Source organism: Silurus meridionalis, chromosome 10 (assembly GCF_014805685.1).
Source record: "Silurus meridionalis isolate SWU-2019-XX chromosome 10, ASM1480568v1, whole genome shotgun sequence".
Classification (NCBI taxonomy): Eukaryota; Metazoa; Chordata; class Actinopteri; order Siluriformes; family Siluridae; genus Silurus; species Silurus meridionalis.
In genome coordinates, this window is record NC_060893.1 from 25,402,660 (window position 1) to 25,413,614 (window position 10,955).

The following is a 10,955-nucleotide window of genomic DNA, read 5'->3' on the forward strand; positions in this document are numbered from 1 at the left end:
TGCTGGAACTGCATCTTACAACAAATCGCCTCTTAAATACCCAGTCCTTTAAACCGCCACTGTTGACATTAATTCCTCCTTTCCTGAGACGCCCTGTCTGTCTGCTACCAGGCAGTAAGCGCCGCCGAAGACGCGGTCGGAGAGGCGGGTTACATGTCAGGCTGAGGACTCACCTGGATTCTCCGTCTCCGATGTGTAAAGATCAATCAGGATTTGGCAATGCTAGAAGATTGTGGGAATGCTACCGATGGCTTCGGCCGGTTAGCTCCAACACTGGCGTTCCATTTCTGTGTCCCCGCCTGTCAACTTGACCACGTTCCATTTGTTACACCAGATCGCTCAATACCAAAACATTTGTCCTTAATGATGTCATCTCCTCTCACAATCTGGATCTGTTTATCTTTACCGAAACCTGGCTTCCCCCAGGTGGCGTCAGTGCCTTTTTGGAACTTCTCCCCTCTGGTTACCTTTACCTAAACACTCAGCGGCAAACGGGTAATGGCGGGGGGATAGCCACCACACATTGACAGTGCCTGAATTGCTGACAGCTGTCCACTAGAGGGTATTCCAGCTTTGAGTTACAAGTATTTGTGCTCACGCTACCCAGTCCTATTTTATGTGCAGTAATCTAACGGCTGGCCAAATTAAACAAGGATATTTTAATTGAGTTCTCAGAGTTTCTGACAGAGTTTCTGGCAATGTTTGACAATATTCTAATCTGTGGTGACTTTAACATTCATGTTTGGTGCCCCTCTGATAAATCTGCTAATGATTTTAAGGCACTTTTTAGACTCATTATATCTGGCTCAGTCCATTTCCTGTCCCACTCATAGGTTAGGTCACACTCTTGACCTTATTATCTCTCGTGGGGTGATTGTGTCAACTTGTGAGGTCATGGATTTTCTAATCTCTGACCATTCTCTCATACGTTTGACATTTGTGCTGTTTCACCTGCACCAACGTCTACTGCCCCTCATCATCGCCGCATTTTACCTCATCTACAGTCGATGATTTTGTTGCTGCCTTCTCTGTTTCTGATCTCGCCTCTACTGCTGAATTGGCATCGCCTTTTTGTCCTGACCTTTTCCTCTCCTCCTTCCACACCATCTGCTCGCAGATTATGGACTCTGTTGCGCCCTAGAAGGTAAAGTCGACCTATGGTTCATTGGACCCCTGGCTCAATGATACAACTTGGGCCCTCAGGCGCCGGTGTAAACAGGCTGAGCGAAAATGGAAGGATAGACTGCAGGTGTCACTGGAGATGTTTAGAGACAGTCTTGCCACCTATCAGAGTGCACTGAAGGAAGCTAAAGGACAGTACCTTTCTGCTCTCATCAATAGCAATAGCCACCGCCCTGGCATTTTATTCAGCACTATTAATTCTGTCATAAATCCAGTGTCTGTCACCTTGAATGATGTTTCTGTAAACACATGCAATGCATTCAAACAATATTTTTTGGACAAGGTTTTGTCTGTTAGGCAAACCATTACACAAGTCTCCACTGTTGCCATGTCTTCTCGTGCGGTGCAATGTGTGCTAGAGAACTTCGATTCAGTTAATCTTGTGGACCTCAAAAAAGCTGTCCACGAGTTGAAGCCCACCACCTGTCCTCTAGACGCTGTCCCTGCCAGGATTTTGAAGGAGGCTGTTGACATCAAAGGTTCCTTCCTTGTCTCCTTCATAAACAGCTGTTTTAGTGTGGGTACTGTTCCCGCTGCTCTCAAACACACTATTGTTAGACTGTTGCTCAAGAAACCCGACCTTGATCCCTCCATACTATCCAACTTCCATTGAAGGAGAAGCTTGTTTTCACCCAGCTTCAGTCTCACCTTCAACTGCACGGCATTGGTGATACATTTCAGTCTGGTTTCAGGTCTAGACATAGCACCGAATCAGAATTATTTAGGGTCCATAATGACATTCTTGAAGCTCTGGATAGTAAAAGCTCTGTGGTTTTGGTGTTACTGGACCTAACACCGTGGATCATGCATCCTCATCTCTCATCTTAAACATGTTGGTGGTCTGCAGGGTGCGGTGCTAAATTGGTTCTCTCTTCCAGACACAAGACATCTCTTCCAGATACAAGAGAAAGTTGGTAGTGAGAGGAAAAGATTGGGAAATAGAAGGAATTATGTCGTCATCACAGGATTTAAAATCGGACATACTGCATCAAACCATAGTCTCTTTAGAATCGGAAAGCATGAATCGGGTGTATGTGAGAAGTGTGGGGAATTGAAAACAGTGAGCCACATATTAGAAAGATGTCCTGCATATGAAAGGGAGAGATTTCAGTTAATTCAGCAATTAGGATGGATAGGAATGGACAATATCTCTCTTACGGTACTGCTGGAAAGCAAGTTCAGGCAATCGAGAGCTCAAGAATTGTTATTTAAATACCTAAAAAATACAGGAACGATAGATAGAATTAGAATTTTTTTTTTTTTTTTTTTTTTATTCCACCCCTCTTCTTTCCTTACTGTGTTCACTCCAGACTCCAGATCAGTAGGTGGCGGTAATGCACCTTTTTGTTGGTCTGCCAAACCGCCATAAAACACCACAACAAGACAAGACAAGCAGTAGTTACTCGAGTCTCTCTCTCTCTCTCTCTCTCTCTCTCTCTCTCTCTCCCTCCCGCCTCTGTGTCTTGCACATGTGCGGGGCTCTCTTGCAAATGTGTGAACACATGGTCACTGTGCCTTGACCGAGCATGGTCCTTCGAGCTAGATAATCAATCAATCAGTAGGTGGCGGTAATGCACCTTTTCGTTGGTCTGCCAAACCGCCATAAAACACCACAACAACAACAAGCAGTAGGCACTCAGCACTGACCATTTAGCAGTGCCCGTCAGGCTCCTGAACAAACATCTGGACTGAACTCTCTCTCTCACACACACACACACACACACACACACACACACACACACACACACACACACAACTGAGTGACTGTGCACAACCGGACTCAACACACATACACTTCACACCCAGGTCTCAGCACCATTCACACCTCTCATTATAGCATAATGTTTACATGCCGTTTGTTGCTGATCTCCGGAACTTGCTCTATTTGCACATTATTCTGTGAATCCATTGGTCACTGTTCACTTTATCTTGATTGCTGCTACCATATTTTTTTACACTATTATAGGATTGCAAAATTCTGTTTATATTTGTTTACATTTCTGCTACTGTGCACCTTATCCTGTCACGACAAGTTTTACTGGCGGAGCTACTGCTGCTTTTATTTTTATATTTTGTGTATTTTGTATTGTTCTGCACTGTCTTGTGTTGTCTTTTGCACTGTCTTGTGTTGTCTTTTGCACTGTTTGCACCAGTTGCACACATGCACTTTATGTGGCGAGGATCTTAGTTCCTGGCCCTGTGTTCTTCTGTACTGTGACTGTTGTTTTTATGTTGTTTTATGTAGCACCTGGGTTCAGGAGAAACGTTGTCTCATTTCACTGTATACTGCATCAGCTATATATGGTTGAAATGACAATAAAAGCTTCTTGACTTGACTTGACTTGACTTGACTTCAGCATACATTCTACATCACGCAACCTACCAAACAGCAGCTAACAGAAGACAGCAAGAATCACCTCATATACAATCAATTCTATACTTAGTAAAGTTGAGTGTTCTGAATCCTGTACCGTGTTTTGACTGACACGCTGGGGCGAGTACAATCCCCTGATCAGTGCACACCAGATAGTGAAAATCCTTATATGGTCCTTCGAGCTAGAGAGGAAAACTTCCAAAAATGTGTTCCTTCGAGCTGGATAAGTGTGCTTACCACAGAAATAGGATGTCAGAGCAACCTTCCAGCGAGTATTCGCGCCCATGACACAGAACTCAGCCCCCATCCCACCTTAAAGACTATGAGGTGAAATACTATGCACAGCGTTCACGTGAACAAGAAGAGGAAACACAGCAAAACACAATGAGAGTTGAATCTAGTATGTTACCCATCGATTACAGTGATTCTCTTCCTTTAAGTTCACATGCTGAAGACATTGACGCAATTACGGGAGCTACTAGCACTCCGCATTCGGATACTAACATACAACCAGAGAGACCGTGGCTCACCACACAGCTTTTCGAAAGTGATAAAGAGGAGGAACCTTCTTTACAAGAGGACGAGGCTGCCCTCACACCCGTTAGGCATAAGTCAAAGATTCATGACATGGAGAAGGAGATTAGGTAACTCTGTGAAGATAAGGCAGCCATTCTGGAGGATCTCTGACAATTTAAGGTCCTTTACAAGGATATGCAGAATTTAACAGTAAAGTTAGTTTTGGTCCTCTAACACCTCAGTTTGCACCTATCGTGCGTAACCTGGGTGTTATTTTTGACAAAAGTATGCATTTCGATAAACAGATCAGTGCAGTAATGAAGGCGAGCTTTTACCAGCTAAGACTATTTAGTAAGGTCAAATCATTCTTGTCCCGAGCTGACCTTGAAAAAGCTATTCATGCCTTCATCAGCTCGATGAGCTTGAGCAGAGCGACTTACAGTTATCTTTACTTATTTGTGAAATGTAAAAATCTCCTCTGATTCTCTGTAAATATCTCAGATTCAACAGCACAGACAACACCGTCAGCACCATTAGTTTGCCTAATCCCTCTCTCTCCTGCTGAACATTTCATCAGTTCTTCTTGCTCCTGCAGGAAGTGATTTACAGATAGAATCTGTCATTTACACAATCGAAATCTTGTATTACAGCTGATGAAAAATCACCACCATCATCCCAAACCCCCAAACCTAATGTTTCTACATAAATAAATAAAGTGTGTATGAGTTTCTGTAACCAGGTTTTCTAAAGAAAACTACAAAAACATCACTGAGGGAAACAAAAATGACTGAATAAGTACTTTGACCAGTTAGTGTATAATGAGGGCATGCTATAATCCCAGCCCTCCACAAGAGGGAGACAGAGAGCAGCTTCTCAGTAATTAATGCCATTCACCTTCACCTGTGTCTGGATTGTTTATATCATTCTCACAGCTCAATCTCTTAGTCTTCAGTTCAGTCCGTGAGGACCAGACTAAACTTGTTTTGGTGCTTTGAAATGGAGGACTTTCCTCTACATTTTTTCTTCTCCTGGTTCATTTGAAAAAGAGACTTTTCACTCGTTTTGTCAGAGTGATCAATTTAATGCTATAATCATTTGTCACTTATTGAATTCTATTTATAAAAACTGCCTGCAAATGGTTTATATTTATCCTCAATATTTCTAATTGATTTGTGCAAAATTCATGTTGATGTCAAACCATAAAACTGAGATATTTTTTTTTTTATTGTAATTAAGCTTCGTTAGTATCTGTACAAGTTACAGTTAATTATAGTGTATTTTTGTGTTGATTTTCAGTTTCACTCCTTTTTTCATGTCTACATGCTCAACAAGAGCTTAAACAGAGCTAAAAACATGTATCCTGACTCTCATGTATGACAGGAGTTTGGCTGGCTGATAATTTTGGTTAAGAACACCAATCAGACGATACAACTGAGAGTTCATTCTCATCTTATTACTTTTCTCATTAAGTTACACACAGGGTTTTGGTCTTTTGGGGAGTTTCTGTTCCTCCTCCTTATCTGCTCCACACTCAGGTTTCATTTCTTGGGGATTGATTGTGGCTTTTTCAGGTTCTTCAGGTCTCCTGTATACTGAATCCTGGGTGTGGTAACAGTGTGGTGTAACCACATCAAAAGCATTACACTGTTATGTAAAGTTATTATTGGCAGTTACAGCTTTAAAGCATCTATAATAAGTACGATAATTTTCCTTTACTTTCATTGTGGTTTAGTTTCAGCTCATTACTCACGCTAAATTATATTTCATTCCCCAATGGTACAAAAGTCACTGATGAACTCGTAAATTCTACATTTTCAAAGGTGTTCCAGGCAGAATAATGAAAGACCCTGAAAGGACTTTTGCAGTTATTGTGGCTGTATGTTTGAGATTGTTGTCCTACTGAAATCACAGTTTTCTACCCAGAATCAGGTTATTAGCTGATGAGAACAATTCTCCTCTAATATGTCTGAGGTGTATGTTGCCATCCTGCTCTGCTTCCTGTTCACAACCCTGTTTTTGATCCCTGTTCTTCCCTGCGTTGCCCTGTTTCCTGTTTGGAATTTGGACTGTTCCTAGATTAAGTTTTGTCTCTGCCTGTATTGTCCTGTTTTTTTGGTTTTTGAACTGAGGACTGTTTTTTGGATCCTTATTTTGGATTCTTCATTCTTAATCACATCAACCACCTTATGTGATCACTGTTTACTGTACATAAGCACACCTTGTATCCATAAGCATACCTTGTATATACACCTTTTCCTCATATATATATATTTTCTTTCTTTTTCTTTGTTTTATTTTTCTCCCCATCTTATTCCCTCTTGCTGGACCGTCGTATAAAGCATTTTACTGCATGTCGTACTCTGTATGTATGTGTATGTGACAAATAAAATTTGAAACACAATATATTAAAAACTGAGAATTTGTTTTCACGAGTTTACTACTTATGGAGCTAAAAAAATATATAAACTGCCAAAATATGAATCCTATCTAAGAGGCTTTCGAACTGAAACCCCATGAGGTATACAGTTGTGTTCAAAATTATTCAACCCCCACTGAAATTGATTGTTTTGGTCGGTTTGACATTGATTATGATCATTCAGTCATCCTGCTTACAATTAAATCAAAGAGGCACGTGTAGGTCAGACAAATATAACATAACATTTATAACGAAATAACCACAAATGTCTTTTCTGAGCTCACATCATTATCAGTTTTATTCAACCCCCAAGTGACATTCAATCTTAGTACTTAGTACAACATCCTTTTACAGTTATAACAGCTTTTAAACGTGAAGCATAGCTTGACACAAGTGTCTTGCAGCGATCTACGGGTATCTTCACCCATTCATCATGGGCAAAAGCCTCCAGTTCAGTCACATTCTTAGGCTTGCGCACTGCAACTGCTTTCTTTAAGTCCCACCAGAGGTTCTCAATCGGATTTAAGTCTGGTGACTGCGATGGCCACTTCAAAATGTTCCAGCCTTTAATCTGCAACCATGCTCTAGTGGACTTGGAGGTATGCTTGGGATCATTGTCCTGTTGAAAGGTCCAACGTCTTCCAAGCCTCAGGTTTGTGACGGACTGCATCACATTGTCATCAATATCTCCTGGTACTGAAGAGAATTCATGGTACCTTGCACACGCTGAAGCTTCCCAGTACCTGCAGAAGCAAAACAGCCCCAAAGCATGATTGACCCCCCGCCATGCTTCACAGTAGGCAAGGTGTTCTTTTCTTCATAGGCCTTGTTCTTCCTCCTCCAAACATAGCGTTGATCCATGGGCCCAAACAGTTCTAATTTTGTTTCATCAGTCCACAGAACACTATCCCAAAACTTCTGTGGTTTGTCCACATGACTTTTGGCATACTGCAGTCGACTCTTCTTATTCTTTGGGGACAGCAAGGGGGTGCGCCTGGGAGTTCTGGCATGGAGGCCTTCATTACGCAGGGTGCGCCGTATTGTCTGAGCAGAAACTTCAGTACCCACATCTGACAAATCTTTTCTCAGTTCCTCAGCAGTCACACGGGGACTTTTCTCCACTCTACGCTTCAGGTAGCGCACAGCAGTCGAAGTCAGCATCTTCTTTCTGCCACGACCAGGTAGCGTTTCAACAGTGCCCTTTGCCTTGAATTTGCGAATGATGCTTCCTATGGTGTCTCTTGGTATGTTTAACATCTTTGCAATCTTCTTATAGCCATTGCCCTTCCTGTGAAGAGTAATCACCTGTTCTCTTGTCTTCCTGGACCATTCTCTTGACCTCACCATGTTTGTAACCACACCAGTAAATGTCTAGAAGGAGCTGAGTATCACAGTCATTTTAAAGCTGCCTAATTGGTGCTTATTATGCTTTATTGCTGCTCCCTGATATCCACAGGTGTTTTCAATACCTGATTGAAAACACTTCATTGAACCTCTGTTCTTTAGAGTGGTAGTCTTTAAGGGGTTGAATAATTATGTCAATGAAGAATTCACAAAAGAAACATTCACTACTGTATTACAAAACTAATTGATGTCATTTTAGTTGCATATGGTTCTTTAAGAAGTCCTTGTAGGATTTCATTCTGAATACAATTACAAATGTACACTAAATTCCCTAAAACCATTTACAGCATTGGAGGTTGAATAATTTTGAACACAACTGTATCTAAGATTTGCATTACCATGGTCGAATGAGTTCCATTTCTCCAAGAATAGCGCAGAAACTTCACCAGATGTTCAACTTCCTTTAGTGAAACTCAGTAAAGCACTGAAACACACACACTGAATCTGCAGCTAATCCCACTCTCTCATCACACTGATCATCACCATTAACTCCAATAAAAGAAACACAACGTCCAAAACTCAGCTTTATTTCAGCAGAAACTACAGGAAGAGCAACAGCACAGTGACGAGAGGAAATACAGAAACATCAGCAGTGTGTAGATCAGAAGCAGCTCGATGTTAAACTCTATCTTGGATCCTCTAGTCTTCACACTGACTCTTTCTGAACGTGACTGGATGAATGGCGTTGCTATGGGAGACCTTACAGATAAACTCCTCCCCTTTTCCCCAGAGATCTTTGCTGAGGGTCAGGGTGCTTATGCGGCTGTAACGGCCGTTCTTCAGTTCTTCTGCACTGGTCAGAACCCCATTCTTCACCTCTGAGCCGTCCACCGTCCAGCTCACCAGCGCCCCCTGTGGAGAGTAGTCAGACAGCAGGCAGAGCAGCGAGCCATCACACGACTGCAGGGGGGACTGAGGGAGCAGAGACACAGTGGGCTTCACTGTAGGACTCGCTGGAGAAAAAAATATTTATAAATTATTCATAAATTATTAGAGATTTCAGTACCTTTGAAGAAATGGCCTGAATTTACACTGTTAAATCAAAACACTACTTAATAATCTCATTATAGACGAACTAAAATAAAACTATTATCTGCAGAAATATTTTCATAGGGATTATTTCACTAAATTCTTCAGTGTTTGCTCATATTTATCAATGTAGAGAATTATAGAAAAACTCATTTTTAATAGAATTAATAGAAATTGTTATTCAGGTAATTCAAATGTCTGTACATCGATGCTGTTCCTGGTGAAATGAGAGCCGTATCTATTTAAATGGATTTCAGGTCCACCAGTGAGAGCAAAATAAAGGAAAATGGTAGTTATGGGATGTCTTTGTCTAGTTTTTCTGGGAAAATCATGACAGAGTTTGAAGGAGACATTTACACCTTCTCGAGAACTGCCTGTGTTCCACCACATCTGTCACGATTCTCACTCAGACAAACACCACAAACTGACAGCATGTTCTGTCTGGAATTTCATTTTCACAAAACGTCATGTAGGAAATTCTGACCTGCTTCAATATTACCATCAATTTATAGGTTTAATATTTAATATAATTAATTAATATTTAATATGCAGTATCCTCTTTATATATTGATTTACAGATTCTTTATTATTTTGAAAGTCATTACTATTAAATTACTACATTCATATTTATTCCATTTTTGAATTAAAAAAAAAATCACACTTACTGTTAATAACAAGTTTGGAGCCTCCACCAAAAGTGTACCACAGTGATGCGTTCTAATGAAACCACCGTACAAAAACCTCCTACACACACACACACACACACACACACACACACACACACACACACACACACACACTTTGCATCAGCAGCTCCTGCTTCAGTGCTCAGTGAGGGTTTATATTCCTGTGACTTGAACACTTCATGACTGAGAGCTGCTGTTTAGCATCTTCACCCACAGCAACCATGACTTTGATCAGCGTCTTCATCTGCACACTGGCCCTCTGGACTCAAGGTGAGAGTTTAACATCGACTCACAGCCTCACACACTTCATTTCATACCGATTCTACACCACTTTACTGCATACACACACAATCTATGTTTCTCTACAGGATCCAGAGGTCAGGGGACTGTGACTCAGACTCCTTCAGTGAAGACTGTTGTTCCAGGAGACACAGTTACCATCAACTGTAAAACCAGTAGCACAGTGGATAGTGGAACCAGTGCATTCTGGTACCTACAGAAACCTGGAGAAGCTGTTAAACTGCTTATATATGAGGCTACAAAATTACAGTCAGGGATTCCAGCACGTTTCAGTGGCAGTGGATCTGATACCGACTTCACGCTGACCATCAGTGGAGTCCAGAATGAAGATGCAGGAGATTATTACTGTGCAGCAGAACATAATATTGGTGGTTTCTGGACTGGTGATCGCTGGGTGTTTGCACAGTGTTACAGCAAAAACCTGTCAGTGAAAGTGTACAGAGAAACACTGCTTCAGCTGGAAGACACTGCAGGTGCTGAGGATGTGATACAACACAGTAACACACACTGTGATCTACATAAAAAAAAACAATATACTAACTCATTAATGCTCTCACACACACACACACACACACACACACACACACACACACACACACACACACATAATACAAATAATCACAGTGTACTTTTCAGTCTTTGGTGAAATATTCCTCAGCGTGAAACAGGTAGTTTTATCAGGAAAGGTATTATTCCACATGCTAACCTTTGAGATATAAATTATTCTTTAGTGGTTCTTTGACTGGTTACTAGGTTTATTGGCTTGCTTTATCATACCAGATTCCCATTGCCAGTTTTTCAGTCCAAATCAACCACTACACATCTACATACTGTGCACTACCAAAGACACCGTGTACAGACCCCCAGGACCCTACGCTGATTTTCTTCAAGAGTTTGCTTGTTTTCTATCAGATCTCTTGATCAATTTTGATGAAGTGCTGCTTGTAGGAGATTTTAATATTCATGTAGATGATGTAAACGATGCTCTAGGATTATCATTTGTTGACTTATTAAACTCTTTTGGGGTTAAACAAAACGTCACCAGACC

At 41.2% G+C, this 10,955-nt stretch overlaps 1 long non-coding RNA gene across 1 annotated transcript; it reads right to left on the bottom strand.

Moving 5' to 3' along the window:
• Positions 1–8,403: 8,403 nt before the first annotated feature.
• Positions 8,404–9,752, bottom strand: LOC124392035. The gene is made up of 2 exons (XR_006927087.1): positions 9,587–9,752; positions 8,404–8,845 (listed from the first exon to the last, which is right to left on the bottom strand). It is a non-coding gene; the product is annotated as an uncharacterized LOC124392035 (long non-coding RNA).
• Positions 9,753–10,955: the final 1,203 nt, after the last annotated feature.